This window comes from Schistocerca americana, chromosome 3, assembly GCF_021461395.2.
Source record: "Schistocerca americana isolate TAMUIC-IGC-003095 chromosome 3, iqSchAmer2.1, whole genome shotgun sequence".
In the NCBI taxonomy this organism is placed as follows: domain Eukaryota; kingdom Metazoa; phylum Arthropoda; class Insecta; order Orthoptera; family Acrididae; genus Schistocerca; species Schistocerca americana.
In genome coordinates, this window is record NC_060121.1 from 209,238,048 (window position 1) to 209,246,730 (window position 8,683).

The 8,683-nt window shown below is 37.6% G+C and overlaps 1 non-coding gene across 1 annotated transcript; it reads right to left on the reverse strand.

Annotated features, from left to right (window-relative positions):
* Nucleotides 1–7,306: 7,306 nt before the first annotated feature.
* On the reverse strand, nucleotides 7,307–7,381 carry Trnas-uga. The gene has a single exon. It is a non-coding gene; the product is annotated as a tRNA-Ser (tRNA).
* Between the last annotated feature and the right edge of the window lie 1,302 nt (nucleotides 7,382–8,683).

Sequence of the window (8,683 nt, forward strand, 5' to 3'; positions counted from 1 at the left end):
TTAAGCACATTCTGTGGCTTGAGGTTCAGATAAAACTGCCAATACACCTCTGCTTATGAAGTATTACTTCTGTCTACATGATGTACACACTAAATCTTGTTGTCAACCCTAGGTGACAAATACGCAGTGCAGAGCAACAAATAATGCTTTGTGCTTTGGGCCCATATGGTAAAGAATATCCGAGAAATTGGATATTCTGCTTTTTGTGAATGTTTGTGTAAACAATGTCAGGCTGTAGATATAGATAAATCTAGTTCGTCATAATGTGAACAGACGTCAGGAGCATGCTTACATGCCACAATCTCAAAATCAGTGATGATGTGCTTTAGGGCATTTTGATTCTGTGTGTCATATCCATTTATATTCTGGCAAGGGGGCAGCCAACAAGGCAACAGTGATAAATATTTTAGCATTTTGTCGCTTGTCTGGACTCCACCCTGAAAGGTTTAAGGTTTAATATTTTGTAAGGGTAAGTGCTTAGTTCAATACATTGCAATTAGCAATCGACCAGTCACACGTTTGTGCTGTAATTTTTTGTTTATTGTTATTGAGTGTTGTTTATATTTTAAGTTTTAACACCTGTCCTAGAATATGTGCACATCATCTCTCTGTCTCTCTCCCTCCCCCCCTCCCCCCATCCCCAGTCTCCCTCTCTCTGTATTTGTGTGTTTTTAAGAACTTTATTGATTCTTTGTTTCATTTGTTTACTGTGTGTAACTATATTCATCTTGATGCATTGCATGAATTGTGCAACAGCCCACATCCCCGTCCTTGTGAATGTGCAGTCAAGTGTATCCTGTACATCAGATGAGTGATTATCTTCAGTTTTTTTATTGTTCTTATACTGACTGCCAAGAAATACTTTTGTTTTTTTGTTGCTCCCCAGAGTAATTTTTGAGATTAATTGACAACATGCAGTGTACACCTCTGAATGTCATCATCATCATCATCATAATCATCATCATCATCATCAGAATTTCCTTCCTGCAAGCTGGTTAGGAACTTTGTGAACAGTGTGCTTCCATTGATTTCTGTCCTGGGATACGTTGCCTCACTCCAGTGCATACCATGTTACCCCTCTCCTCTTGAGATCATTAACCTGATATGTCCTTTTCTTTGTAGGCTACCCAATAGGTCTATTTGCTGGTATCTCCATCTGCAACTACTGATGTGGAGTTTGAGCTGGGTGCATTCACTTCACATGACCTAACCAGTTTAATCTTGCAGTGCTAATTCTTTCCTCCATTGTCTGTGTCATCTGCAGTTCTCTCTCTACATATTCATTTCTGACTCTGTCTCTCTTGGTTTTTTGTAGAGCTGACCTAAGGCACTTCGTTTGACATGCCTGTATCTGACTCTGTTTTCTCTTATTTATAACACAGGTGTCTAGACTATGTGTCATGATTGGCAGGTGATAGGTGTTATACTTGGTCTGTTTAGCTCTTAAAGGGTTTCCTTTTTCCCAGATTAAGTTTCATAGTTGGTGGAAGTACCTGGATCCTTTTATTGCTTTGTTTAAAACTTCTAGTTTGGCATTTCCATCACTTGATGCGACACTACCGAGATAACTGAAACTTTTCACACACCAAACCTTCTCTCCTTGCGGTATGATGTTACCCCTCTTCATTGCCAAAGTCTTGCTGTTACTCACAGTCAACTTTAATTCTTTAAATTTTTTATTTCAGTAGTCCAGTCTTCTCTGAACCTTCAGCCTTTCCATCTCTCCTAAGAAGGTGATGTCATCAACAAAAGCAAAAGCTTTGAGGTCTCCATTTCCTACTACTCTTAATTTCTTTCATGATTGTATTCCTAAATGTAGTAAAGAGTGACAGGAAAAGTGAACTGCCTTGCTGAACACCTCTTGTTGTGTTAATGTATTTTGATCTTTCACCTCCCACTGGTACACTGCTTTCACAACCTTCATACAGTATCTGAACTTTTCTTTAATTAATGAAGCAGGAACATTATGTTTTCTCAAGCATTCCCTTATTTTAGCCCATGGAACACTCTCGTATGCTTTCTCCAAATCCAGGAACACTATTATCAGACCTCTGAATGTAAATGAGGTATATTCTGTGAGAAAACAACTGAGGACTGTGACATTTTGTATCAGCAGTATTCAGACACGTTTAAAGCAGCTTATTTCACCACACTGACATATTAAAGTTTCCAGAGAGGAAGTCGGATGTTACGGAGAAAAGAAAAGCAATAAAAGGAGACCATTATGTAAAGACAACTGTAGATGTTCACAAGAAATTTTAGTTGTAAAGTGTAACAAAAATTGTCCACAGCCTGCTCTGTCTGGGAATTTATGTCTATATATCACAAAGGGAAATACAATATTTGTTACAAACATCTAGGGAACTTTCCTGCTGGGAAGCCATCAATTGTAGTGTTCAAAAGTGGAAACCATCACAAAAATTAACTTCCCTGTTCCTACACTATTGTTCCCACCTTAAATACTCTCATTGTTGATAAGAACAATAACAAAAACACATCACAGGTGTATCTGTGAGTGGAAATACAAGTCCATGGACGTATATTTTCTCTGCACTGTCTTTGGAAAATTAGGCCTCTGCCTTCTACTCATGAACAGGAAACTAGCATAGCTTTTATCCACAGAAATATCAAATGATATCTGCGTAGCTTTTTTTAAACAAATGTATACTTCTCAACTTGCAAATTTTTACATACTTTTGTTTCAAAATCATCATAAGAAATTTTTAATTGGAATGGGGACAATATGCTTTTAATATGTTAGAAGATTTGGTCCATGCATTTTACATTTTCACTACTTACCTCAGGTTACTTGCTCTCCAGGCAGCTGTACATTTCCTCACTGTTTATTGTGAACCTCTTGTGTGCTTTGCGCATTGGTGACTTGATTTCAGATTTACTACTGTGTACATTTTCTTATCAAGTTTGCTATGAAGTAGTATTAAAGACAGTAACATAAAGTCCATTGGTTTGGTTAGATGCAGTGTATACAGGTTTTTAGATGTACTAGATTTGAAGTAAGATTCTGATTGCACTATTTATGGTTTTCCATTAATATAGGTAAGAATTTTTTTCCTTTATTTGTATCTGTATCACTATCAGGTTCTGGTCCAATGTTATATTTTATATGAAGACATGGAGTAGCGGCATCCCAAAAATTTATTTTGCAACTTTCATTATGTTAGAACTAAAGGGAGCCTTGCTCACTTTGTATTCAGCTGCCAACAGCCGTATGTTTTGGGGTAATAATATTTTATTATTTCATATTGGACAATTCTCTTTCTGTCAGTGTGGTCTTTCATTAATTAGATGAATTGTCACCTAAGAGAAATTTATGTAAGATGGTCCAGGGACCCATCCTGACAGATAAAAAAGAAAACATGTTTCATTTTTTGAAATGATGAAAGAGAAGATCTGCAAAGTTAATTTTGTGTGTACTTCTGAGATTCAATTGGTGGTCATATCTAAGACCTCATGACAGTATTCATTTCTGGAAGGTTTGCAATCAGTTGATATCGGAAGCCCCCCAAACCCATATTTAAAAAGCTAGATTTTCATCCATCTCAGTATTCATGATATCATGTCTTCTGAAATATGTGTCATACAATGATATAATTTTGCGGGCGTATTCAGTGGTACGTGTAGATACTATATGCAAAATGTGTTGCAAATAGTTTGTAGTAAAGAAGTAAAAGCTTAAAATGTTGTGTCCATTGCTGAAGTTTCACTGCATGAACAGTGAAAATATATTTAGCAATGAACTTTTTTTCCTTTCATTGTTTTGTGGAGGGTGTCGGTCAGAAAAAGTTTTGAAAAGGTGTGAAATTATGTGTGAAGGTTTTTGGAAGTTGCTAAGTGCTCCTGTTCTTAGATACTAGGTGAATATAGTCTGAGTAATTTGTGTGTTCTGAGCTATGCTGCATCAAGTCATATGCACAGCTTCTAACTTTAATAACTGGCTTATTGTGTTAATGCTTTGATATAAGATTACATCCCCCAATGAATAGATTATATCAGCATTTTAAATTTGGTCAATAATTATATAAAGTAGTGAAAATGTAATTTTTTGCCCCTGGAAGCCATTATATAGGCAACTTGTCTCTTCATCTGTAATTGGTGACCATTTTAGCTGTGTAGTATAATATAGAATCTAATCCAGGAAATGGATTAGTATTTATGGTTCAATCAACAGATGCTAAATACATGTAATTAATGTTTATGATTCAGTAAACAGATGCCAAATCTAATATTTTATCCATCCTCAGCTGTATAAAAGAAATTTAATTTCTTAACTGGTTTCAGCCACTTAGTGCCCTTCTTTTCAAGAAATTAAATTTTTTTATGCATTTCAATGCATTTTATGCATTTCAGTATATACAGGGGCCTCACAATTCATGTTACACACTTCTAGAGGCTGTAGAGGGGACTTAATACAAGTTTTACATAGGAACCCATGTCTGGAAATGTCACCCAGTGATGCTACAGAGCATCAAAGTTATAGCACTGGCAGTTGTAAATGAATGTAGGGTGATTCCATTATGATGCTACAAACTTTGTAGGATGTATCAATTTGAGGTAACCACTGGACACGAATGAGTGAAGTTATAAGTGAAAACCATTCTGATGCCTCTGACAGTGGAATACATGTACTGGTACTGTTTTTGCTAAGTCTGTAGGGTAGACAACTTTCAGAGGAGGTAGTATGAATCAAAAGAAGGAAAAGATGTCCAGTAAACATGAGCTCTAAAATGCATATCTGAGGAGCTATGATTATTTGTTCACCTTCACTACTGTGAAACACATCTTCTCTACGGAACAAGTGCACGTAGCTCTTATGGTGTGCATTTTATAGCCTATATTTACTTGACTTTTTTATTGTTTTGGTCCATACTACCAACTCTAAAAGTTGCCTACCCTACAATCTTTGCAACAACAATATCACTACATGTATTCCACTGTAGAGGTATTGTAACAATTTTTGCTTGTAACATTCAATTCATTCATTACCTGTATAGGTGCCCTTACCAGGATCACCCTGTACATACATACATTTACAGGTGCAGACACCTAAAACTTTGATGCACTTTAGCATTGTTGGATGACATTTCTGGACAAGGGTTCTTATGTAAAACTTGTTCTACTAAGTCCCCTCTACAACCTCTAGAGGTGTGTAACATGAATTGTGAAACACCCTGTAGATGCTAAATGCATTTAATCTAGGTCAATTAGTAATGATATCTAAGATTGTAACTTTTGAAGCAAAGTTGAAGTGGCAATCAGTAAGTGAGAGAAAAGCAGCAAGTGTGGCTGAAATAATCTTGTTCATTTTCTTTGCTGAGAATGGAGGACACATTGCTATAATCAAACTGGAGAATAATTAATATGAGGTTATTCATGCTTAGGTTTAGAAAGCAATTTTGGAGAGGCAGTCATAGATCAAAGAAAAAAGTGAGACAATTACTTTGCGAATGTAATTTTGAGTCTTGGAGGTATCTTGCCTGTCTGTGAAGCATTATTTAAGAAAAGACTTTCTCAGGGAATCATGTTAAGGAGTCTTTCAAGATAAGTTTTCAGAAAAGCAGGAATTTGCATTACATCTCAAAAGTTTCAGAATGTCTCTTGTTTGGTAACGCTGCCAGAGATGCAAATGAAAGATATAGATGACGTGACTAACATTGGCCACATTCGGTGAGGGCACCTTCAGTGGGAGAGCGAACGTTATTGTGGGCCGATCATGTAAAATTCCATTGTGAGCAAATATTAGGTTGGTGCATAAGATGGTAGCATTTTTGTTTTGGGTGTTGGTATTCCTGTTACTATGGGTTAATTTATCGTCATTTTTTATTTGTAGTTCACTATTGCTATTTGAGTTTACGTTTGTCATTTGGATGTAGTGAGTGGAGCTATGAGTGCTAGAAAATAGAGTGTCAAATGGAGAAATTGGATCATTTCTGACATATTCTTCTGTTTGAATTCAACAGATGGGTGACAGCTGCGGAGGCAGCCAGAAACATTTGTGCTGTGTGTGGTGATAATGTCATTGGACAGAGCATGGCAAGAAAATTGTTTTCTCATTCTAAGGAGGATTGTTTTGACATTAGTTTTCAATGTTTTATGAAGATCATTCGAACTCATTAATCCACAATGATCATATCAGTGTACTCAAGAAATGGCAAATGTGATGAACTGTGATCATTCTACTGTCATGAAACATTTGCATGCAATGAGGAAGGTTCAAAAATTGGGTGTATGGTTACTGCATGCTTGAAGCCAAAATCACAAAAATCAGCAGGGACCATAAGTGTATCTCTGCTTGCTTGTCATCAGTTGGTTTGTGAACAGTACCAACCATTCCTGTCCTACTGGTAATGAGAAATAGAGTCTCTATGCTAACATAAGGAAAAGCAAGAAATGTTTGAGACCAAATAAAGCAGCAGCTTCACGAACAAAGACCAGCGCATCCACAAATGTTATGCATCTGATGGACCAGCAATGGTGTGGTGTACTACAAATTGCTTCCCTGAGGTGTAACCATCAGTGCTGACATTTGTTGTCAACAACTCTGATGTCATACAGAGGCAGTCCAAAAACAATGACCAGGAACACTGCATGAAGTGATGCTACTCCACGATAACTCCCGCCTGCATTCTGCGAGACTGACAAAAAACACTATACAGGAGTTGGGTAGGGAAGTCGTTTCACACCCTACGTATTCAACTGACCTTGCACCCTCAGATTTTCACTTTTTCCACTGTCGAACAACCTTCAAGAAACTACCTTTCCAGAGGAAAATGCATTCTGAACATGGCTCGACGAGTTCTTCACCTAAAAACCATGTGATTTCTACAATCGCTGCATTGAAAAGTTATCCCAGCATTAGCAAACTGTTGTAGTGAAGGAGAATATATTATTGATGACTAAAGTCTCCGTTATCTGTATCTGTTGTGTTTATTAAACTTATGGAAAATGCTATGAACTAATGCTCCAACGTAATATAAAGCTGCCCAATAGCAGACTCACCCCCAGTTGTTATATCCAACTTCACTTCTAGGGGTCAACTACAGTTGCTGTTGATGTTTACCTGGACCAATTTAGGCTTGTGCAAAACAGTGATCTGGCTGCTGAATGTAGGGTTTCCGTTACCACAAGAAATAAGCAGAACTTTGTTTATTAATGTAATTTCAGTCTTATGGTTGTGAAGCAGTGGACGTGGTAGTGCTTGGACTTGTGTCAATTTCAATCAGGAACTATTACATATATTACTTTCCATAAAGAACTATTATTAAACTTCCTGGCACATTAAAACTGTGTGCTGGACCGAGACTCGAACTCGGGACCTTTGCCTTTCACGGGCAAGTGCTCTACCAACTGAGCTACCCAAGCATGACCCACGCCCCGTCCTCATAGCTTTACTTCTGCCAGTACCTCGCCTCCTACGTTCCAAACTTTACAGAAGCTCTCCTGCAAACCTTGCAGAACTAGCACTCCTGAAAGAAAGGATATTGCGGAGACATGGCTTAGCCACAGCCTGGGGGATGTTTCAGGAGTGCTAGTTCTGCAAGTTTCACAGGAGAGCTTCTGTAAAGTTTGGAAGGTAGGAGGCGAGGTACTGGCAGAAGTAAAGCTGTGAGGATGGGGCGTGGGTCGTGCTTGGGTAGCTCAGTTGGTAGAGCACTTGCCCGTGAAAGGCAAAGGTCCCGAGTTTGAGTCTCGGTCCGGCACATAGTTTTAATCTGCCAGGAAGTTTCATATCAGCGCACACTCTGCTGAGTGAAAATCTCATTCTGAGAACTATTATTAATTGGTTTTGTGGAATAATAGACATTATATGACAGTATAGATGGAGAATCCCTTTTTGAAGTGTTAGCAGAATTTGGACTAAATCAAAAGACAACAAACATCATAAAAGAAACACTTACGGGGACCAGATTCAAAGTAAAATTTATGGGAGAATTCAGCACAGAATTTGAAATAGACACAGGAGTATGACAAGGGGATGGACTGTCCCCAGTGCTCTTCAATTGTGCTCTTGAAAAAGTTGTTCGAGAATGGAGAAAAGGAGGTTCACCAGCACACAGACTGGGACCAAAACATAAGGGCATAGAATTAGACTGTTTAGCATTTGATGATGACATGGCAAAGATTGCCCAAGACATTACTGATGCACAGAAACAGGTAGAATTATTACAAGAGCAGGCAGCAAAAATAGGATTAGAAATTTCATTTAGAAAAACAAAATTTATGGCTGACATCAAAGAGACACCTTCTGATCTCAAAATTGGTAATAACTACATCTCGTGAGTAAAAGAATTTAAATATTTTGGTGAATGGATTGCAGAAAATTGTAATGAAAAGAAATCTGTCAGATCAAGAGTCCAGAAAATGGAGACGGCTTTTCAGTTAGCAAAAAACTTTTACAACAAAAAGAGTCTCTCATGGAACTGCAAAATACAACATTACACAACAGTAATTAAACTCGAATCTCTCTACGCATCTGAGACACGAAATCTTCAACACAGAATACTAAAAGGGGAATTGGAAGTGAAAGAATGTAAAAGAATGAGGAAAATTCTAGGAGCAAGAACTAAAGATGGTGTGCGTTATCCAAAACCCTATGCAGAAATATATAAAAATATCTCCAAAATAACAGACATGATGCACATGAGAAGAATCCAATTCATGGGTC